General features: G+C 43.1%; 1 protein-coding gene across 1 annotated transcript in view; it reads right to left on the reverse strand.

Moving 5' to 3' along the window:
• ST3GAL4 (ST3 beta-galactoside alpha-2,3-sialyltransferase 4) overlaps positions 1-24,361 on the reverse strand; it is a gene marked incomplete in the record, with an annotated part of 1,396,457 nt that overhangs the window by 1,027,900 nt on the left and 344,196 nt on the right.

Raw genomic sequence — 24,361 nt, forward strand, 5'->3', positions numbered from 1 at the left:
GTATCAAGTTGTTGGTGGCAGACAGAAATCTTTAAAATTGGAGGTTTACAGGGCCTGTACAACTTCAAAAGTCATTTCAGGACTCTTGTGAAACTAAATATAACTTATCCTAATCATATCTCTGGAAAGTACACACTGACATTATTAAAACAGTTGTGTCACAGATTATAGGCTTTAGCTTTTGGGTCAGTTTCTCCATACTTAACGTGGAACATGTTTATGCACATACCAGATAAATAATAGCAAGAATGTGAAGAGACTTTCATTCAAGAGAGCTGGCAATTAATCTCGGACTCCATCCACATGGCTTCATGGCAGGGGCAAAAGCAAACCCTCAAAATCCACAGCCCTCCTTCCATCCTTTTTTTTTCTGTATTCTCCCATCTTTCTTTTATACACAATGGCAGGGGACCCCACGTGCAATTCTGAGCATATTACTTTGCTTCTGGATACCTCTGAACTGTCCATTACCTGGGCAGGGTATTTCTGCCTTGAACTTCCAATGACTGGTAAATCAACTCAGCTGATGAGTGAACCTACACTGACTTAAAATCATAGCAGGTATGTTTAATTTTTATGCTGCACACCATCCTTGTACAATTTTGCAGTATACCATTTTACGACAATGTCCTTTAAAACGCTGTTGCACCCAACTACCTTGCCATTGGTATCGACAGTGGCAGAAAAAGGTACAATCTTCTCAACTAACTTAAAAAATAAAGCAATAAGAAACTCAAAGATGTTCTAGGGTTAGTAACAGACTTGCAGCAATATGTGATAAATAATGTACTTCTCATCTGAGTACTTGTCTCTAAAGCAATATTTCTGGTCCAACAACGGTTACCATTTTGTCAAGCATGTGCTGAATTTTAAATGCTTTTCAGCTCACACAGACTGATGTCAGAAAATATTTGTTAGCCATTCAGATGTCCATGAAATGTATACCACACAGTTATAAAAAAAACTTCCCAATATTTCCATAATTGCAGAGTATTAGCTAACATCACTTACAGTACCCTGGTTTACATGTGACTACTAACAGTTGAAGTCAAAGTGGAAAGTATTCTTAAATTTTTGTGATGGATCATAATATTGCTCAGTGGCTGTCAATACAGCATAACAGTTAAATTAACGGACTGTGCAAGAATTATGTTCAATTCAGTATGATTACTGTAAGAAAGCTACTTTTCTGTACTGAAAACATTTCAGTGACCATGTTTAAAACGAACAGTTGTACCAATGAGGGCCTGCATGGTTACTGAAGACAAAATCACAGACTTTAGAAAAAGTTGCACTTCAGACTTACAGCTGCAGAACGTCCAGCTTTAGTAAGAAATACTTGTAATACAGGTACATATCTAGGGAGCAAGAAATCACTGCCCTCTCAAAGGCAAAAAAATACAGCCTCCATGGGACCTGATAACATCCTAGGCTGCATCCCACATGAACTCAGACAGGAACTTGCAGGACCATTAGGCACCCTATTCAACCAAAGCCTGAGCAGCAGCTTCATCCCAGTCAAGTGGAGGACAACCACTGTCATCCCTTTGCACAAAGGTGGAATGTCCACCAATCCAGGAAATTATAGACCTCTCAACCTAACTAGCCTGATTTGCAAGGCCATGGACCTCATTAATAAGGACACTGGGAATTTCCAAACATTCAATCCCACACAATTTGGTTTTGTCAAGCAGAGGTCATGCCTGTTAAATTTGGTCGACTTCTTTGAGACAGTCACCAAAGCCATGGACGAGGGGAAGATGGTGAACATCGCCTACCTTGACCTGGTCAAAGCCTTCGATACTTATTCCCCACTCTGGTATAATAGATAAACACTCTCAACTAGGCATCAATCCATATGTTACCAGATGGGTAGCAAACTGGCTCACTGATGGAACCTGAGAAAACGCTAGGTGCACACCACGGTGAAGTAAATGAAACTAACGGATATAAAAGGCTAACAAAACAATTAATCAGGTACAAAAGGTAAGTGAAAGCTCTTACCTTTTGTGCCTGTTTTATTGTTTTGTAGCCTTTTATGTCTATTTATTAAAGTTTCACTTACTTCACTGTGGTGTGCACCTAGCGTTTTCTCAGTTTTTTTCTTTGGTGCCTGCTGGTGCATTTTACTGACCACAAGAAACTTTGTTTCAAAGAATTTTACTGATTGAACCCACCTAGTCAAAACAGGGGAAGCCACCTAAAGCAGTAAACCCATAACGAGCGGTGTACCCCAGGGATCGGTCTTGGGGTCTGTTTGGGATATACTTTTCTGACATGCAGGTCAAAACCAGTAGGCTATGGCTGACAAATTTGCAGATGACTAAACGTTGGGCACTGTAACTAATTCTCCTACTGATGTGGACATCCTCCAACAGTGTCTCACCCAAACAAATGACTAGGGCCAGAAACATGGCCTCAAACTGAATGCCAAAAACTGCATCATCCCCTTTGGGAAGAGTGATGTCCCATAAATTATCACATTAATAACAAGGTCCTAAGCATGCAGTCAGTCATGAGTGACTTAGGCACCCAGGTTGATAGCACACTGACTTTTGACCACCATATTGCCTTGGTTGTACGGAAAGCTTTCTACATGGCCCACCTTATTAATAAGGGTATCTCATACGGGGACAAAGAGGTCATAACATCCCTGTAGTCTTCCCTTATAAGGCCCATTATAGAGTACAATGCCCCTTTTGGGATGTACCTCAAAAGAACATGCAGCAGCTGGAGAGACCATAGAGGTTCCTCACCAGGAGAATCCAGAGCCTCAAATATCTACCTTACACAGGCAGAATAAAAGCCCGGTCCCTCTACTCACTCTGACTCCTCAGAGGTGACCTCTGTCTGGCATACAAAGCAGTCTCAGACCCCACCTTGATGGGACTTGCTGCATAAACACATGTCAAGTTCACCTCGAGTAACCCAAACGCGAGACCTCAACCTGGTCTTGATAAGTTCATAGGTGTTTACAGGGCTAACAACCACAAGGGCCTTTTAAGCCTAGCCATGCATCCCAAATCACTGACAAGTTCGGATACCCTTGATAAGTGTAAGCATGGGCTGGGAGATTAACCATTTACAGGTTACCTGTGTCCACTAAAGACATAGGTGGCAAACCATGGATGAATTTCCTGTTTCCCATCCAACTGCCCAAGCTGTACTTGAACTGGGTTAGGGAGGAACTCTGCTTCATATGTATGAGGAGCCTGTTCCATAAACAGGGTAGTCCCTGGGACATCAACAGGACTTGCTGGCAGGACAAATTCATGTCCCAGAGACTCCCCTTTCTGTGGAATAGACTTCCTCTCAATGTCAAGCAGAGGACATCATTAACCCTTTTTAAGCGCAACTTGGATAACTGGATGGGGAACAGAAAATACACTCTTGGGATTCCACCAGTGTCCCTGCTGGACAGGGGCATCGGGTGCTGACTTGTCAGAACATGGGCTAAGTTCTTGGCTAGGCTTGTATCTATTGACAAACCACAGATAATTCCAAATTTCATTACGCTGGACAGGAGTTGCACATTTTATATGCTATGTCTGCTGTGCAGCTCTGACAGCGGTTAGCAGATGATAGTGCAACCTTCCTTTTCCTTATCATGTGAACTTTGTGAATGAACTTCATCAAGGTCCTTGGCAGCATTTATCATTCTTTCTAGTACAGCACAACCACTGCTTTACTTGCTTTCACTAATACAATCCTTCAACATAAAAATGGTTATTTCACCTCTGCAACTTTCCTATACCTATCTAAAGCATTCAACATGGTCTCTCAAACAACTCATCACTGTCCTCAATACTCTATCCTTCTCTCAATCTGTCACAAACTGGTTCTAGAGCTACCTGACTAACCACCATCAGTCTGTTGTTTGGCATAATAATATATCCCCTGTTAGGAAAATATGTAATAACATATGTGTGTAATGCTTATTTTAAATAAGGGAAGATTAACACGTTTTTATTCTATATGCAGCATTAGTTCTATTTGAAACTGAAAACATGCTTTTCGAAAATTGTGCTTTCTGACACTGCAGGATGCACTCTGACCTAGTTTGCTAGCACAGCAAAATACATGTTTATGCTTTGGAAATGTACTGGAAAGCAGGTGATTTTCTGCTAGATCAGGAAATTAAATGGAGTATAATAATTTCTGTAGATCCATTCATTATGGACAATAATTAGAAGTTATGTACCTACCATAACGTTCCATGTTAGTTGTCTTCTCTCGCCTTCTTTCTTGCTGGATGGGTTCGGAGCCGATCCTCGGCTCAGACTCGACACTTGCTAAGCTCGAGAGCTAATTTTACCAGCTCGAGGCAACCGTATATCCCATGATGCAAGGCGGAGACTACCCAGATCTCGTTTGGTAGCTAAAGAAATAGTAATATTTTCTTCCAACTGAAGAGGAGGAAGAAAAATAACAATACTAAATAACATCATAACCCTCTAGAAAGGATCAACCTAATCTAGTGACACTAGAAATTGAACAGCTAGAAAAAGGGAATAACCTCTTAATAGAAGATGCATAATCTTCCCGGTCTGACCAGGCTAGGGGGATGGAGGGCGGGACGCAAGAAAGAAGGCGAGAGAAGACAACTAACATGGAACGTTATGGTAGGTACATAACTTCTAAATGTTAAGGTGTCAATCTCGCCTTCATTCTTGCTGGATGGGACCGCGTCCCTAGCACCTCTATCCTGGGTGGCTCAATGGAACAGACTCTTGAGAACGGTGGAACCAAAATTCGCTCCATCTCTGGAGGCCAAGTCTAATTTGTAATGTGAAACAAAGGTATGAGGAGATGCCCATGTGGCTGCTGCACAAATAGTGTCTATTGGAAGTCTAGCTTGAAAAGCTGTAGATGTAGCTAGAGCTCTGGCATAATGGGCTTTTGGCTTAGAAATCAACTCTTTGCCTCTGAGCTGATAAATGTAAGTGATCACAGAAGACAGCCATCTAGATAAAGTTACCTTGGAAACTGGAAGGCCTTTCCTGCTCTCTGCATAGGATAGAAACAGTTGATCAGATTTCCTAAAAATTTTAGTCTTGTCCAGATAATATCTGAGCTGGCGGTGAACATCAAGACAATGTAACTTTTGTTCCGCTCTATCAGAATAATTCGGGAAAAATACTGGAAGATCAATGGATTGATTTAGGTTAGTCTGCGATGCCACTTTTGGTAAGAAAGACGGATTAGTCCTTAGAGATACCCTATCTTTGTGGAATATTAAATAGGGAGGACGAATGCAGAGAGCATGAAGCTCAGATACTCTCCTGGCAGAAGTAATGGCAACTAGAAAAAGTGTCTTCCAAGAAAGCAATTTCAAAGAACAGGCAGCTGCAGGTTCGAGCGGGAAGAATCAAGGATGTTAAAATTAAATTTAGATCCCACTGTGGTGGGGGGTCTCTAATCGGAGGTTTCAATAAAAAGATACCTCGAAGGAATGCCTTACAAAGTTTATGTGACAATGTTGTGGTCCAAAAGGCCTATATGAAAATTTGAAATGTCTGCCAGTTGAACTTTCACTGTGGAAGAAGAGGATCCTGAATGAAAAATCTCAGCTAGGAAGTCCAATACCGAATGAATTGGAGCAGTATAGGGGTCTAAGTTCCTAGCTTTTGCCCAGAAAGAGAAACGTCGCCATTTACTAGTGTAAATCTTTCTGGTAGAAGATTTTAGGGAAGGTACTATGATATCCCGTACAGGATTAGAAATCATAGGAAGCCTGGCTAAGGATGGAAGTGGAGCAACCAAGCAGTGAGGTTGAGAGAAGGTATGGATTGGTGCAGTTGACCCGAATGGTGGGTCAGCAGATCTGGAACCGGATCCAGATGCCATGGCTGTACCAAGAGATAATGATGTAGGAATGGAAACCATATCTGTCGAGGCCAATAAGGGGCAATAAGAATCAACTTGGCTCTCAAGGCGGTTGCTTTCTGAATTAGCTGAGGTATCAGCGGAAAAGGGGGAAAAGCATAAAGTCGTCCCTGGGGTCAATCTTGGATTAGAGTCTCTGGGGGAATGGCCTGGAAGGGGGAAGAGAGAGAAGAAGTCTGGGCATTTGCTGTTTTGAGGTGTAGCGAAAAGGTCGCAGCAAGGAAGGCCCCACTTCTGAAAAATCTCTTCAGTCACTGATTGTTTGAGAGACCACTCGTGAGGCATGAGAATAGCTCTGCTCAATCTGTCCGCTATGATGCTGGATTTCCCGGGGATGTGCGTTGCTATCAGAAACCGATGAGAGGAGATTGCCCATTGCCAAAGTCTGAGAGCCTCTCGACACAGTGGATAGGACTTGGTTCCGCCCTGTTTATATACCACACTACGGACATATTGTCCGTTTAGACTGCAATAGTTCCCAGGGGAAGAGAGTCGTTGAGGGCTTGCAACGTTAAAAGCACCGCTCTCATCTCTAGAACATTTATGTGCAGATGGTAAACGAAAGGTTGCCAAGTACCATGGACCATTCTGTCCTGATAATGCCCCCCCCACCCGATCAGGGAGGCGTCCGATGTAACTGTGGCAACTGGGGCAAGAGGAACAAAAGGTCTGCCTTGATGGATTTGAGGGGACGATATCCACCAAGTCAGATGCCTTTTGCAAGTTGGAGTTACTATGATCTTGTGACGCATGGGAAGTTGTTGAAAAGACCATTGGGTGAATAGCATCCATTGTAGAAGACGCATGTAAAAGCGGGCAAGGGGAAGAAGTGTTATAGCGGCCGCCATAAGACCCAATACCTTCAGAGCAAATCTGGCCTGAATTTTGTTGCTGAGAAGAATCACCTGGACGAGTCTTTGAATGTCCAAGATCCTTTGGTCTGTTAACTTTGCTGAAAGTTGTACGGTGTCCAATCTTGCCTATAAAAGTAATAGATTGACAAGGCGACAAGGCAGATTTTTCGAAATTTATAGAAATTCCTAGCCCTCTGCAAATGTGAATGGTGTAATTTCTGGCTTGGAGAAGCTGATGCCTGGTGGTGGCAGTGAGGAGCCAGTCGTCTAGATATGGAAACACCTGGAATCCTTGACGTCTCAGGTGAGCCGTAACCACTGCCATACATTTGGTGAACACTCTGGGGGCTGTAGTGAGTCCAAAGGGCAGGGCTCTGAATTGGAAGTGACTGGTCCCAGCCGAAAGCGGAGAAATCTTCTGGAGCGTCTGTGAATTTTTATGTGATAGTACGCATCCTGAAGATCTAGCGAGCACATCCAATTGTCCTTGCCCAGAAAGGGCAGAATGGACTGAAGCGTGACCATCTGGAATCTTGATTTCTTTACAAACTTTCTGAGTTTGCTCAGATCTAATATTGGTCTCCAGTCCCCTGTCTTTTTTGGAACTAAAAAGAACCTTGAGTAGATTCCGGATCCTATTTGGTCCGCTGGGACTGGCTGGATGGCTCTTTTTACTAGCAGTTTTGATATTTCTAGTACTGCTAGTTCCCTTAGACCGGGTGGAACGTCTGGAAGGGTTCCCTTTTGTTGAATTGGGGTTTGAATAGAGGGAATTTTGTAACCCTCGGATATAATTGACTGTACCCATTTGTCTTGAGAAAGGGAAAGCCAGGCTATTGGGTACAGCGATAATTTTCCCCGACTGCCTCCAAAGGCGGACAATCGGGCAACATCTCAGGGATGCTGGAAGGGTTTGTCAGAAAGAGGCTCTCTGCTACCCTGATTCTGCGGACCACCTCTGCCCCTAGGGCGTCTATTATTGTTACCCCCTCTGCCTCTGGAGGTAAACTGACTTTGTGCGTCAGGCGTGACTCCTTGAGATTTGCGGAACCACATTTTCCCTCCCTTCTGTCCTTTGGGGTAAGGTCTTGAAGGGGTGGAGAAACGGACTCCTACGGCAGAAAGAGTCTTGCCATCTTGTTCGCATCTAGTCAAAGTGTCTTTCACTTGAGGTCCGAACAAGGTCGACCCATCAAAGGGGGAGTTTGTGAAGGACACCTTGAAGGGGTCTGCAAAATTACAAAGCCGCATCCAGGACTGACGCCTTAAAGCCACTCATGTGCCTGCGGCCCTACTCGCTCCATCGGCTGCATAAGAAATGAGCCGCATGGAGGAGTTAACAATGGAGTTAAGGATTCCTAGCTGTGAGCTAATCTTATCCTGAGACCCAGCAGCTGACGGATCCTGTAAAACTTCTCCCAACTCTTTAAGAACATCTCTTTGGAGGTGGGTGAAGTGGCATAAGTAGTTCAGCGATCTCATGGCAAAAGTTGCTGAAGAAAAAATCCGCTTGCCATACCTGTCCATAGTCCTAGAATCCTTGTTAGGAGGATGGACAGGTACTGAAGGATCAGCTAGTTCCTTCTTGGTGGCAGCAGCCACCACCATGGCATCAACTGGGACACCCTTTGTTAAGTATTGTCTATCTTGTGGGGCCGTAATAAATTTTGAAGGCCTCCTAGGGATAGGTTCCACCGAATCCGGAGCCATCCACGCCTTCCGAGCCAATACCTCCATAAGAGGGTCGAAAGGCGGAGACACCCAGGAGGTGGAGGGTCGAGATCCGAACGCCTCCAAGTATACTGACTCGTCCTCGGAAGGATTAAGGGAGGTCCAGTTCCCCCTCTGCTTAAGGAGTTCAAGGATGTCTGAGAATGAGACATCCTCAGAGGAGGACCTTGGGGATCCCTCCGACTCATCCAGGTCAGTATCTGATGTAGTAGACTACATGTTTCCTCTTACATGTCCTCTTACGCGGGGGTTCACCTGATGGATCAGGAGAAGCCTCGGAAGAGGAAGATATTCCCAATGGGAAAACCTGAGGCGTTGGATCTCTGGGTCCGGGAGCAAGAGAGTGAGAAGAGACGTCAGCAGGCACTGTAGTGGGAGGAGCTGATGGAACTGTCCGTTGACTAAGCCCAGGGGCTAGTACACTCCTCATCACCTCAAAGGCTCCCCCGTCAGAGAGACCAGAAAGTTCTCGCTCCGAAGAGATAGGAACCCCAGGCCTCACCGAGAGGGAAGGCTCAGAGGCAGATGTCGGGGCCGAGCTCACCACCGCCGAAGCTCCGAGAGGGAGAACTGGGTCGGACAAGGGTCCGATGCCACTCGCCCCCTCGGAGCAGACGAGGGAGACCAGACACCCTGATCCCTCCAATGAAGGTCTCAAGGAGGAAATCGGAGCAGAGGACGACGGAGCCGAAAGGGGTGGTACCGGCTCCGAAGCTACAACGGTGCCGGTTCCAAGGAGCTCCAGCTCCGAGCTCTGTAAGAGAGTCGAAGGAGGAATGTTTGGTGGATGTGAAATAGCTACCATCTGTTGAGATGGGCTATGGAGTATTTGGGCCAATGCCTGAGACTTTAATAGTCTACTCACCACTCTCTCGAGGTCGTGATCTGACAGCCTGGAAGACCGAGAAGAACGGCTCCGATGGCTCCGCTCCGAGAGCAAGGGTGATCTTGGAGCCGAACATATGGATTCCACTGAAGGGGATCAAGATCTCTTTTTTGAGATCGATGGAGCCAACGGAGCCGAAGATACGTCGGCTCCAGCCGGAGCAGACACAATATCTGGATTTGGCAGTATCGGCGCCGGATGGAGCCGATACTGAGACTGGTAAGGTGGAAGGATCGGCTCTGGCCGGAGCCAATCTCGACCCTGGTGAGGGTGAACCCGAAGCCGACGGCTTGGAAGTCTCAGCCGAAGGCTTAACAGGTTTCGAGGGCTTCCCCGGCGCCGACTTAGTCGGGGAGCTCTCGAGCTTTAATAAGCCCCTTAATATAAGCTTATTTCTTCACTCCTGCAGGACTCTTGGGCTGAAGGCATGACAGACAGCACAAGAGTCCTGCAGGTGCAAAGGTCCCAGGCAATAAACACAAGAAGTGTGACCGTCTGTCAGAGACATCTTCTGACAGCACGAGTCACACTTCTTGAAGCCCGAGACCTTAGTGTCTTTCGACATAACTGTGTCGAGTTAACACAATACAGTAACACACACACAAACACACTCAATCCAACAATTTAAAATAAACAGGGATAACACACAGTCATACACAAACAATCCCTGACAGGAAAAAATTTAGGGAGGGGAAGGCCTAAGGCCTAAGCTAGGGAAGGGAATAAAATACTCTGGAAAAAAAGGGAACACTGACGGGAATAGGGTTAAAGTAAGTCGTTAAAGTTAACAAAAAACAATTATATATATAAATTTAAAGGGGGGTAGACGAAAAGTCTCAAAAACTATTCACTTACCTAGAGCTGATAAAAGAAGGCACCTCGTTAGCGAAGCGGCAAACGAGATCTGGGTAGTCTCCGCCTTGCATCATGGGATATAGGGTTGCCTCGAGCTGGCAAAATTAGCTCTCGAGCTTAGCAAGTGCCGAGTCGGAGCCGAGGATCGGCTCCGAACCCATCCAGCAAGAATGAAGGCGAGATTGACAACTTAACATGCTCTGTTCGTGCTAATGAAAAAGTGCACAAGCTGCAAGAAAGTTAAATACTATAAACAATGAACTGCTTCAGAAATCTGTACTTGCCTTGTGCTTGAATTAGCCATAGTACCTAGACTTGTAACATCACATAGCAAGAAAGTTATAATTGACCGGTGGTCGTCAAGGCCATCCTGTTTACTGAAAAATCTTTTTTAAACTTTGAAGAGTCAGCTAGAAATGTGAGAAACGTCTGTAAAGTAACAGAATTGTGAACTGGTGATCTGCTACATCAACCGTAGTGGGCAATGTCTTGAAAGAAAAGTATAATTGTGACACTTCCTGATTTTAGTCAGACAAACTCTGTAACTGCATTGTCTCCTTGCGCAAGAATAAAGATACCTGAACTGAACCTTATGCTTTTGAAGTATTTTCATTGACATTTTTTGGTCCTTCGGACCGGAAACCCTCGTTTAGCCTGGGATCAGATGGGCCAGGTGGCATGAAACTGCGCAGGGAAGACAGCACATCGGATCTTCTTCATTGAAAGACCTCCAACTGAATTGTCGTGCAAAAGAGGCCAGCCACTTTTCTGATCTACGATTGAAGGCGGGTTTCATTTGAACAGTGGGTGACCAATCACTGTGGCTCACGTAGGGTGAATCTACTTTTTTCTGTTTTAGATCAGGGACTTGATTGTATTTGTTCTGTGAGAATTTTGTTAGAATTCAGGGACAGAAATATTGCTATCTTGTCATAGATCAGGGAAACAGAATAATTAGGCAGGTAGTCTGAAGGGACTGTAAACACTTGGTGGTACCACATTAAAAATAAAAGGGTTACGTAACATTTAAAAGGTTAGAACAAAATGGATAATACATGCACAAAAACAAAGAGACCCCAAAGCCCACCGTTAACCGAAGATGCAAAATATATGCAATCACAACGCACCAACATTAGATATTATACTAAATGGGTTAATAAATATGAATTTGATGGGAAACTAGAAAGATCCTCACTTATCAAACTTCTTAGACAGCTAAAAACTGATTCTAAAGGTCGGGTTAAAAAACAGCGTAAATTAGGAGTTCCTCAGGCACACAGGTGGATTGAGAAAGTAAACCGAAGAGAACAAAAGAATAAAAATTCAAAAGCAATGTTTCTAGACAAAGAGGATAATAACTTAGTTATAGCATCGGCCCCTCCGCCCCCTCCGGTTCTGGTTCCCTTACAGGAATATGAAGCAAAAGAACAAACTGGCCCACCTCCACAATATCCAGTTGCTCCTATAAAACCACTACCGTTTGTTAGAGATCCTATTGAGACTAGGTCTCGAACACGTAATTTAAAAGGGGATATTGAATTATATTAAATGAATGGAAATTCACAGGCTATGAGTGAAGAAGAGATATGCCCACTCATAGAAGTACCAAATCCTCAGGCTGGACAAGAAGGGCAGGACCCAACTCTTTTAGTATACAGACCGTGGACATCAGAAGACATCCGGAAAGCCACAGATGGAATTCCCCATCCAAAAGTTAATTTTAAAAAGTTCTTAGAAGACTTACAGGGCATGAGATTAAGTTATCACTTAAACGGAGAGGAAGTAGAAAAAGTAGTTAGACAAATAGTAGATCCAGATTGGCACATGATCAGTGGCAACTGGAATCCCCGTGACGCTGCACTTAGGCCCCTCCCACATAGCAGCACAGAACTAGATAACAGAGTGAAAGGTCTGACAGACCGAATTTCTGAGAAATGGAAGCCTAGGGCAGACTGGACTTGCATTAATCAATGCATCCAACAAGAAAGTGAAACTGTTGATAGATATTTTGCCAGATTATTAGAGTGTTTTAACAATCACTGTGGAATGCAGGTGAGTGAAGACCAGACACAAGACTCCCCATATGAGCAGCAGTTAAAGAATGCATTTTTGGAAGGCTGTATTGCACCCATAAGTAGTTTCATTACTAAACATATGGTAGACCATCCTACAAGCAGATTACAATCACTGCTCGAATATGCTAGACATGCCGAAAGGCATTTTAACAAAAAGAAAAAGAAAGCCCAAGTATTTGCTGTGGAAGATGGAGAAGTTTATTTAGTACAGTCCGGACATAAGGGCAAAAAGAATGCCCAGGGAAACAATCTGATCAGCGATCAGAAGACTTTGAAGGGAGAAAGAAAAGAGGTGAGTGCTTCAAATGCGGGACAAAGGGGCAAGGGATTGCAAGAAAAATAAGAAGGCAGCAGTGGAAGACAAAAACGATGAAGGTGAAAGACTGACTATATGAAAGTCAGGAATCACTAGATAGGAATAATGGAGAAAGGACAAATGGGAATGTGATAGAAGGAGCAGAGAATGTGATAATAGAGGAAATGCAGGAAGCTACTGTTAGTGAAGAAAACCATCTATTAGACCTAGCCTTACTGAGCTTAGAGCTCTATCTAGCTGACACAAAACCAGAAGTGACACTCCTGGTAGAAGGGAGGGAAGTCAAATTTTTGTGCGATTCAGGGGCATCACGAACCCTGGTACACCCATCCAAACGACCAGAAAATTCAGAATCACATGACTATATACTAGTAAAAGCAGCTAATGGACAGCTGTATCGGGAGCCTCTCTCCCATAACATTACAATAACAGATCCTGTTTCAGGATTAACCCAGAAAAGCAAAATTGTTGTTTCTGAAAAATGCCCAGTGAACCTTTTGGGCAGAGATCTTATGCAACTATTAGGCATAGCAGTAGTTCCAACCATACAGGGTATGGAAGCACAGCGACAAACGAATACTTTTGCAGTGCAAATGGAAGGCGAGACATTTTACTGGTACAGCCAGGACTTAGTTACGACTGGCCCTGGAGCAGTAACTGAAGAGTTAATGAATGTAGCTATCAGTAAGTTCCCCTCCCTTTGTATTGACATACAACACCTGTTGCACTGTACTCTGTATTATTGTAATACACCAGGACCTGACAAAGAACATGAATAAGAACTGTTTAGAAATCATGCAAACAGATTAGTACTGTGTAATTTGTACTGGGACATGAAAGGGAACAGTGTAGTTAGCTGTTAATTACCCCAGGAGTTCTTTTCACTTTACAAATCGAATCTATTACCGCATGTTAGTTTAACTAAAGAGGAAGATTTAAAATGGGTAAACCTAGGAGAAAAAAAATCACAAAATGGGAATAACAGACAGAATCAGAACTGTCAGAACAGAAAATACAAAGACAGAAACTAAGCTGGATAACACAAACACATCCAGCTGTACACTTGCAGTCCAGCAAAGACAGTTGAGAAGCCCTCTTATTAGAAGAGGAAGAAAAAGCTTTGTCAGACATACCAGAAACTCTCTGGTCAACAGGAAACCCTCATTTAGCCTGGGATCAGATGGGCCAGGTGGCATGAAACTGCGCAGGGAAGATACCACATCGGATCTTCTTCATTGAAAGACCTCCGACTGAATTGTCGTGCAAAAGAGGCCAGCCACTTTTCTGATCTACGACTGAAGGTGGGTTTCATTTGAACAGTGAGTGACCAACCGCGGAGGCTCAGGTAGGGTGAATCTACTTTTTTCTGTTTTAGATCAGGGACTTGATTGTATTTGTTCTGTGAGAATTTTGTTAATCCTTGGACCCTTACTCTTCTCCACATTCACTAATAATCTAGCCTCTGCTACCAAACAGGCCACTCTCATACAGTATATGCAGATGACTCCATTATCTGCTCAGCCCACTCCCTACCTGAACTTCAAAAGACCACACAGGAAGCCTTTTCCTCAGTTGAAACTTGGCTTTCAGATGCATAATTAATACTTAACCCAACAAAACAAAACTCCTCATCTTCTAACCCACCAAACACAATCTAAACACCCACTAATTTAATATTAAAGCCAGTGACAACACCATTATCCCCCCCAACAGACCACACCAAACTACTTGGGGTTGAAATTGACAATAACCAAGTTTGAAATCCACATCTCGTTAACCATAAAAAAGTACACACAAAACTAGGAGCTTTATACAGAAATAAGCAATTCCTTACCAAAACAGCCACAATTTCAGTTGCAAAAAGCCACCCTATCTCCACCCTACTCTACACCTCTCCAATATTTACCAACCTAAGGCAAAGTGAGTTAGGTAAACTCGAAGCTTGCTACAACAAAATAACAAGGTTTTCCACTGGCGCAAACTACTGCAGCCACCACTGCACCTCACTTACTGAACTAGGCTGGTAGAACTCACTCACCTCCTTCAACGGCACCAACTCTCACTCGCCCACAAACTACTAAATCATCCTCTAAAAGTCTCCTCCCTCCAAAATCTACTCCAACCCTATCATACCACTAGACCACTACACTCCAGCAACACAAATCAATTACAGGTAACTAGAACCAGGAACTCTGCTGGAGAAGCTCTCTTCCCCTAATCCATAGCAAAATTATGGAATACCCTTCCTCACACTAACTTGTGTCATCATGCACTAACTTCAAGGCTGCTCTAAAATCTCATCTAAAAGAGCACTGGGCATGCCCCTGTAACAAACCTCAACATCTCTACCCCAACCTCTCTAATCCCATTCTTCCACCCCTCTAACTACCTTTGGATTGCAGCCAAATACATTGCCTGTAAGCCTATAGCTCAGCTGTAATCTTAGCCACTGTTATTCAAGGGTAACAGCTGCTAGCTCACCTATTAAAATACTTGATAGCCTTTATGGCACCAATGATATAAGTGTTGTACCATTTAACTAAATGCTTAATTTCATTTTGAACTATAACCGTTTACTACTATTGTTAAACAAAACTTACCTATACTTCTTGTAACTTGTAATTAATTTTTAATTGTTTTTATTATGGAGCTTTCCTCCCCGGGCCTCCGCTGAAAAAGGACCTGTGCCCAGTCGGATTTTCCCAGTCAACAAATGTAAATAAATAAAATATTACTTCAGTTGTACAAGCATGAATCACCTTTGAAGTATGTAAAATTTGACCCTAAAGTAAAAGCCCGTAATCTATGGTACAACTATTTTGTTAATGTCACCATAAACTTTTCAAAGACAGGAACAGGGCAGGTTATATGTGGTTTCACAAGCATACTGAAATCACCAATATAAGCCAGCTAACCCCCTTTCTAATGTACTTGAAGCAAAGAAACCTATAGAGCAAAGTTCTCTGTGTTCTTGGACTGCATACAGTTCAGGACCAAATGAACCATTATCAAGAACATGGTTCAGCTTATGACTGCCTTACAAAGCTGCTAGACTGCTTCTAACAGAGGTGGGTTAGTAATCAGTCTACTCCAAAATGGGAGGATGCCCTCCCTCAGTTTAATGATAGAGGGTTAACTTTTAAGTAGCCTTATTACTTTGTTTAAAGATGGAGATGTAACCTTCCATCTCTTCAAAATAGTAGCGTGTACCCTAGACAGACCAAGTTTATTTCTTCTGTAGACAAAAATCCTTTCCTGCCAGTTGCACATTAACAGTAGGAGATGCCCAGTTTCAGCCAACACACGGGCAAAACACTAATGTATTCCATGACATTCTAGAATGAAGGGACCATCATTCTCCAAAGATAAAAATTTTCGATTAAAACCAGTAAGAATGTCTCCTCCAGACTCATTGTTTGGAATTCTGTACCACTAAGCTTTCAGATCTAATGGATTCTAATTAATTTCCTAAGAATTAACAATCACGTCTCCTCCAGAGCTGACTGGAGCTGAATTTGAGACACTTGACAGGGTTTTAATAACTATTCTGCCTATTTCACCTCTCATTCCTTATTTCACCTCTTTCTCACACCTTCTCTACCTAACATTCTTGTCAAAACTCATCACAATACCACACCACCTTGTAGTACAGGGATGTCATCCTACTCACAGAGAGTTAAAGTGTTAAATTAAAATTATGTACTCACTATAACTAAGCATCTGTGCTGTCCATTTACATTCGTCCTCAGCATATGGGCCCACGGATACGACTTGAAATCATTCTACAGCCTTCAGAGATGACTCTTGAGCTCCTTCTCTATACTCATAATGAATACCTCGGATCAAATCTGCATTTTAGTATATAACAGAAGAGGAGAAAATTAAATCAGGCTGAAACTTGGAACTACAGATTCCAAAGGTCAATCAGGTCACTCCAAAAGATGACAGGAAGTGGGAAGGAAGATGCTGAGGAAGAATGAAAATGGACAACACAGATGCCTAGTTATGTTCAGTGCATAATTTTAATATTTAATGCTGTCCTTTTCATTATTTTATTTATTTATTTACAGATTACCAGGGAAGTCCACTTGGCCCAGAGAGCCAGTTTTCAGTGGAGGCCCAGGGAGAAAAGCTCCATGGAACAGATTACAGTAAAGATAGTCCAATAAAAATAGGGTACAACTACAAATACATATCAAATAATACAAAGTGTAAGCAATACTGCCTATAATGGAAAAATATCGTGCAGATACATTTTAACAAATTCACACAGTTAAAGTTAAAAGCTATTTACAGAGTGTGTGAGATTGTATGGGAATTAGCTATAGAAGGTTATAGCCAACTATAAGGTGCTTAGGAACTCGGGAGAATACCCTCCCAGGGGCTTTTGTTCAAGAGTTCTAGGTAGGGAGGATGCAGTTACATTTCCATTTGGAGGAGAAGTAGGTGTAAAGCTATGTTTTGAAGTTGTTTGTATTTAACAATGTCCTTAGTGTGAAAGGGAGAGAGTTCCATTTCCTACCCAAGGAGAAGGAGAGGAGAAATTGTCCAACAGGATGTTTAGGTTTGTGGATAGTAATAGAGTTTTGGTGTTCAGATCTGAGAGTTCTGTTTGGAGTGTATGGGGGAAGGACGTTGGTTAGAGCTGGGCATTTGGTTGGATTAAATATTAGTTTATGTGCTGTAGTGAGCTGGAGAAGTCCAGGTAATTTGTGAATTCTAACCAGTTGAGGGATTGGAGGGTAACACAGTGATGTATGGAATGTTTGGCTTTGGCAGCAAATTTGGAAATTTTGTCATAACAGCTTTCAAGTTTGGAAGTGATGGAAGAGGATAGGTTAGTTAGTAGAGGGGCACCATTCAGAAGGGAGGGAAGGAGGTAAGAAGCAGCCAGAGTATACCTGGCAGAAGTAGAGAGGAAGTGGTTGCTCCTGTACAGCATACCTAGTTTTTGGTGGGTTTTCTTTATATTTTGCGGAATATGGATGTCGAACTTGAGGTATTTATCTATAGTTACACAGAGTAGTTTGGCAAGGGGAGCAACTTCGATTGGAGAGCTGTTTTGGCTAAGGACTTGGAAGGAATTGTTAACAGAGAAAGATTTTGAGGGAGTGAATAGTAGTATTTTAGATTTGTTAGCATTGAGACAAAGGGGATTTTGGCACATCCAGATTTCAGTAGTTGAGAAGGCAGTCAGTTTTAGATAGGAGTTCAGAGAGGTTAGATGCAGAGCACACAAGTGTATAGTCATCTGCATATTGGATGACTTTGGCATTAGGAATAGCAGAGTCAAAGTTACTGATAAAGATATTAAACAGCACTGGTCCAAGGATGGACCCCCTGTGGTACTCCGGTAGGAGTGGGTAAGAAAGGTGAGGTGCCTTTTTTCCATTTCACAGCCTGATAAATGACAGATAGCTTGATAACCAGGAAAGTGTGTTTTGGGGGAGATTTAGGTTTGATAGATGACTTAGATGGTGCTTATGGGAAATAGCATTGAATGATTTAGAGAGATCTAGGAGCACTGTGGATACCAAATTCCCAGAATCTCAGGCTTGACTGACAGTTTAAGAATGACAGTACAGCAGTTATGGTGCTATGACCTGGTCGGAAGCCATGTTTGGTAGGGGTAAGAAGTTGGTTTTTAGTCAGAAAAGACATAAGTTGAAGGTGGATGCATTTTTCTAGGATTTTGGAGATTGCAGAGACAAGCTATATGGCGGAAGTTTGAAATGTTAGTGTTTTTGCCTCCCTTGTGGAGAGGGAGAATAAAGGTGGAACACCAGAGTTTATGGACATAGGATTCCTTTATAGATCTATTAATTAGGTTACTAACTGGGAGAGCTATACCATCGGCAGCAGACTTGAGAAAAGAATAGGGGATGTTGTCAGGTGCATTGGAGCAGGGTTTAAGTTTGGATAGAAGTCTTTTTATGTAGTCTGTGGAGACCGGTTTAAGCTCTAACATTGGGAGGGGGGAATTATTTCGGGACTTAGATGAGGTGAAATGTAGGAGAGATGGGTCGTTGTTGGGAAAAGTTTTTGTTAGGTCGGATATTGTCTCTATAAAGAAAGAGTTGAATAGTGAGGCTAATTCGAGGTCAGATTTACTTGGGTCCGGACATGGGTTATTTCTGGTGCCTGGGTTGAGGAGTGAGTTTATGGAGTTCCAAAAAAGCCTAGGGTTTTGGGGATGGTTTGACTGGAGATTAGTGTAGTAGAATTTTTTGTCTTTGAAGATTTGTTTTTTTGCAAAGTTACAGAACTGTGTATACTGGAGAAGGGTTTCAGAAAGCTTATTCTTTTGGTAAAGCTTCCAGGATGTCTCTCGGATGCTTAATTTGCTTTGTTTTTTTTAGTTAGCCAAGGGGCAGTTATAGTTTTTATTCTTTTTTTCCTTGGTGGAGCTAGGGAATTTAGAGTGTGCAGGAAAGTAGAATTAAAGTTGTCTATGGCTTTATTGAGTGGAAGAGTGTTTAGAATGTTCCAAGTCATTTGTTTGAGATAGTTAGAAAAGGTTTTGGGGTCAAATGTACTGAGGTTGCAGGTCTGAATATATTGATGTTGGTGTGGATGGGAGGTGGTTGCACGGTAAATGAATGCTGGGAGGTGGTCACTAATAGAGTCACGGATGGTGCCAGAGTTGGTAATTTTATTTGGATGGGAGACTAACATCCAATCAAGAGTGGATCCTAGGGGATTTGTTTTATTGGGTCTGGTGACGAGTGGATTACTTGAGTAAAGTTAGAGGTTAATGGACAGGGAAGGGCATGGGACTGTTGATTTTATTCCAATCAATGTTTACATCGCCTAGTATGTAAGTTTCAAGGTTAATTTCAGCCAAGGCCTATTGGAGTATGTCTTAAAGGGTTGAGACGTTATTTCCGGTGGGATATAAAGGGCGATGATACAGAGGCTTTTGTGATTGTTCATTTTTAATAGACCAACTGTTAGTTCTGCACTGGCGAATTTAGGAATGGGGTTTGGTAGTGGAATTAAGGTAAGTAGACGGGAACAGATTAATGCAACACCTCCGTCTTTTTTCTTTGGGCGGTCATATTCGAGTGTGTGAAATCCAGAAGGTAGGATTTCCGAGTCAGAGATGTGGGGTTTGAGCCATGTTTCAGAGATGGCTACAATGTCAGGTTGGTTATGACTTAGCCATGCTTGAAACTGATGTGCTTTGTTGTTGAGACTCTGGGTATTGAGTGTGAAAAATTTAAGAGTATTGTAGGGGGATGAAAGGTTAGAGGAAGGGGGTGAATGTCTCCAGCTAAGACAGTTATTGAAGGAAGTTATTTTTGTGTGTTTTGGTTTGGATTTAGGGTATTCTGGATGGCCTAGTATTTGTTTAAGAGCAAGTGTCTTTGCAGTAGTGGAAATAATTTTAGGATTAAAAAGGTGTAGGGGGGTTGAGCTGAAACAGAGGAGGAGATAGAAAAAAGAAATGATTATTTGTGTGAGGGAGGAGTAGTGTGTGGAAACTGGAGGTATAGAAGCTGGCATGGTATAAAGTTGTTAGGAGTAGTAAGAGGGAGATGGGGGTTCAGAGTGTTAGGAATGGTAAGGAAAGAATGCTTGGAAAAAGGAAGTTTAACATGGGAGGATTTGTAGTTGGAGAGAAGGGCTGTGGGGTGAGAGGAGGTAGTGAAAGAGTAATGTCTTTAGTGATTTAATTACTGTGGGTGAAAGGAGGACAGGCAAAGAGGGGAAGGTTTTGACTGGATGGCTGTGCTGAGTGGGTGGATAGAAGTCGAAATAAAAGTAGGAGTAGTGCGGGCGGGTGTGAATTGGGGGCAGGGTAGGGGAGTGGAGTCAGCCAGCAGGGCGAATGGAGCGGGTAGAGCCAAAGAGAAGGAAGAATGCCAGCAGTAAGTTATCAGTGAAGCGGAGAACTAGCTCAGAGGTAAGGAGGCACTGGCATAAGGCACTGTGTGTGAAATTATAAGGATGCAGAGAGTTGACAAGGGATAGGAGCTGTAAACAGGGAAGTAGCAGTTTAGTAGAATATAGTAAGTGTACTTGCATGCAAGCACACTACTGAGGATTCCTATGAAGCAATGCAGAAAAGCTAAGTCAAAAGATGGTGCCTTTCTACATCAGGTTTTTTGATATCTCTAATTAAGCAGGAGTGGGAGGGGAGGTGTACAGGTTCAAGGTGGGGGAGGGGGGTAGACACAAAGTAATGCAAGATTGTGAGTCAAAAAAACTGGACTAGGCCAGCTGCTAAAATGAAAACAGGAAAACCAAGTTAAGTTAATTCCAGATTAGTGTTGTGCAGTATTTTTCTAATAACTACAAATATTATGCTACTAATCTAGTACAAAGTGGTGAAAAGGACCACCACTTCTGCAGGGAAAAACAAAAGTATGGGATTGAGTCCCCAGCTACACAAATCTTTGTTGGCTACCATGGAAGGACATTCCGGAGAACTGCCAAACTGAAAACAGCTCTGTTTCTGGAAATTATGTCCAATTTGTAAGGAGTAATAAAGGTAGGGCCATTAGACCAGGTGGTTGCTGCCCAAATATCATCAATGGAAGTTCTAGACCAGAAAGCAGATGATGTGGCCATGGATCTAGCTGAATGGGCCTCAGGTGGTTTTGGTAAGGAGAAGCCTTGTTGAGAATAAATCCAGGAAATGCAATTAGTGATCCATTTGGCCAATGTAACCTTAGAAATTGGAGAACCCAGGCAATTTGGTGAAAAACAGGAACAGCTTGTCCATTTTTCTGAGCTCTTGCTCTGTGCAAGTAAAAATGTAATTGTCTATGTACATCTAACAGATGTAGCATGCATTCACCCTTGTTTGAAACATTTGGAAAGACTGGTAAATGAATGGCTTGATTTATGTTCGATTCAAAGGCCACTTCTGGTAGAAAGGAAGGATTGGCTCGTAAGGTAACTCATGTCTTTATGAAAAATACTGTAAAGAGCTTTTGATGAAAAAAAGCTGGAGTTTGGAAATCCTTTTAGCAGAAGTAATAGCAACTAAAAAGTCTGTTTTCCAAGACAGGAATTTTAAATCAGTTTTTGCTGAAAGTTAGGGACACAGAGTTAAGCCATGCAGTACTACTGTCAAGTACAAGGGAGATGAAGATCTTTCACTGGGAGCCAGAGAAGCAAGGTATCTTTTAAAAAAGCCTTACATAATTTGTAAGTCAGGCAAGAAGTATTATCTCCTAAACAAAAGTTTGATATGGATACCAACTGACTGATTGTGGAAAAACTAGCACCTTCTTTAAAGAGAGAAGCTAAAAACTCCAATACAGAAGAAACAGGGGCAGTAAAGGGATCAATGTAATTTTTCATGGCCCAAACTGAAAATCTTTTCCACTTGCTCATGTAAATACTCTTGGTGGAGTCTTTCTGTGAGGACAAAAGTATATCGCAAACTGGGAAAGACAGCCTGGGCTGTCTAGCTATAGAACTGGAGAAACCAAGCGGTTAGTTTGCGGGCTGGAATACTGTGATGTTTTATCCCAGAGGGATGTGACAGAAGGTCTGGACTGGGGGGTCCAGTATCCAAGGAGGATAACTAAGATGAGACCAAAGAAAGGGAACCACACCTGGCGAGCCCAGAAAGGAGCAATGAGGATTAATACAGCTCTTCAACCTACCGGCATTCTGTACGAGTTTTGGAATTAGAGGTACGAGAAGACAAACGTAAAGCAGATTGGAGGGCCAAACGTGGACTACGGCATCTTTCTCTGACCCCCCCCCCCCGGGGGGGGGTCAGCATAAAGCACCTGCTGCATTTGTTGCTGTGGTGAGAAGCAAAATGGTTGCAAGGTTGACCTCAATGACGGAAAATTTCCTCCATCACTGATTGAGACCACTTGTGAGGGATCAGAATGGACTTGCTGAGTTTGCCTGCAAGTATGTTGGATTTCCCTGGGATTTACAATGCCACGTGAAAGTACTTGAAGGAGAATGAAGCCACTGCCACGCACTCAAAGCTTCTTGAATGAGGGGGTAATATCGTATTCTGCCTCATCTGTTGATGTACCAGACCACAAACATGTTGGTTTGAATCTCAATGGCCCCTAGAGTGAGAACATCTTCAAAAGCCTGCAATGCCAAAACGACTGCTCTCATCTCCAGGACAGTAATATGTGAATTAGTGTCTTCGGGGGACCACATACCTTGGACTGTCCTTCACAAAAAATGCCCCCCCCCCCCCAGTTGGGAGGCATCTGTGGTTACTGTAACTGCAAGGGAAGACAAAGTACAGTTGTGTACACTTACCACAAATGTAAATGTTGAGTGTATTCACTGTTGCAGTCATTATATTTGGGTTATCTGCCTGGAGGTAGCCCTCAGCTGGCCTGATTATCAAAGTCTTGGATTCCAGCATCGGACGCTCTCTCTTCTTCAATGATGTCAGGTCAGGTCATCAGGGGTATAAAACATGCAGCAGATGCCATTACATCATTTTTTCTTGACCCAGATGTCAGGTGCCCCCAGAATGGAAAGCAATTATATATGTTACACCTCCATCAAAAAGCAAATACACCAGAAAGCTTAAAGCAAGAAGCAAAGGTAGAGCCAAGAGAAGTCAGAGGGCTGGAGGGAGGGTAACCAGGACTGCAACAGTGAATACACACTGACATCTACATTTATGGTAAGTGTACACAACTGTACTATGTTCTTCATGTTTCACTGCTGCAGTCGTCATATTTGGGTTGATTCCCAAAGCTAAGGAAGAGAGGAGGGAGTTCAAGAACATTAGGGCCAGCTATTAAGCCCTGCAAGACTGCAGTGGCAAAACCAGCTCTGGATTTAGAAAAAATGGGCATGTGGTAAATGCTTGGTGTGAAGGTATGTACAGAGCTCTAGGTAGCAGCTTCTAGGATGTCCCTGGTAGGGTCTCCTCTGGGAAAGGCTGTAGAGGTAGATGCAGCCCTGGTGGAATGCGATCTTATCCCCTGTGGGGTAGGTTTTCCATGGTTCTTATAGCAGAAATGAATGCAAAGGGCTATCCATTTAGAAATGGTTTGCTTTGAAATGGCCTTCCCCTCTGCCCCTGCAGCAAAGCCAACTAGCAGCTGTTCAGATTTTCTGAAAGGCTTAGTCCTGTCCAAATAAAATCTAAGTGGTCTGTGCACGTCCAAGGAGTGCAGTATTCATTCTCCTTTTCTTTTGTGGATTAGGGAAAAAAGTAGGCAAACGAATGGACTGATTTAGGGCCACACTAGACACCACTTGGGCATAAAGGAAGGATTGATCTTGAGGGAAACCCTATCTGCATGGAATATAATGAAGGGCTCCACTGCCATGAGGGCCTGTAATTCAGACACTCTTCTTGCTTAAGTGATGGCTAGAAGGAAGGTTGTTTTCCAAGAAAGGAATTTCAACTCTGCAGTATTGCAGCCTGTTCAAAAGGCGGGAGAGTGAGCTCTTCCAATACAAAGTTAAGGTCCCAGGCTGGAGTAGGGGCTCGCCTGGGGGGGGGGCTTAAATTTTTAGCCCCTCTGAGGAATTGCTTTAACAGGGGGTGAGAGAAGAGGGGTGGCTCTGTATTATAATGTGCTGAAATTGCAGAGGAATGAATTTTAAATGACGAGAAGGAAAAGCCCTTGTGGAGCATTTCTGTTAAGTACAGAAGTATATGAGATAAGCTGGGCACCGTAGTGCCCATATCCTGGGTGTGTCTCCAGGAACTTTATCTTTTCCACTTTTCAGCATAGGATTTTCTAGTACTAGGTCTCCTTGCTTCCAGAATGATATCTAGCACCTGCTTACTGAGGGATGCTAT

This window comes from Protopterus annectens, chromosome 8.part0, assembly GCF_019279795.1.
Source record: "Protopterus annectens isolate FY-2018-M chromosome 8.part0, PAN1.0, whole genome shotgun sequence".
NCBI lineage: Eukaryota > Metazoa > Chordata > Ceratodontiformes > Protopteridae > Protopterus > Protopterus annectens.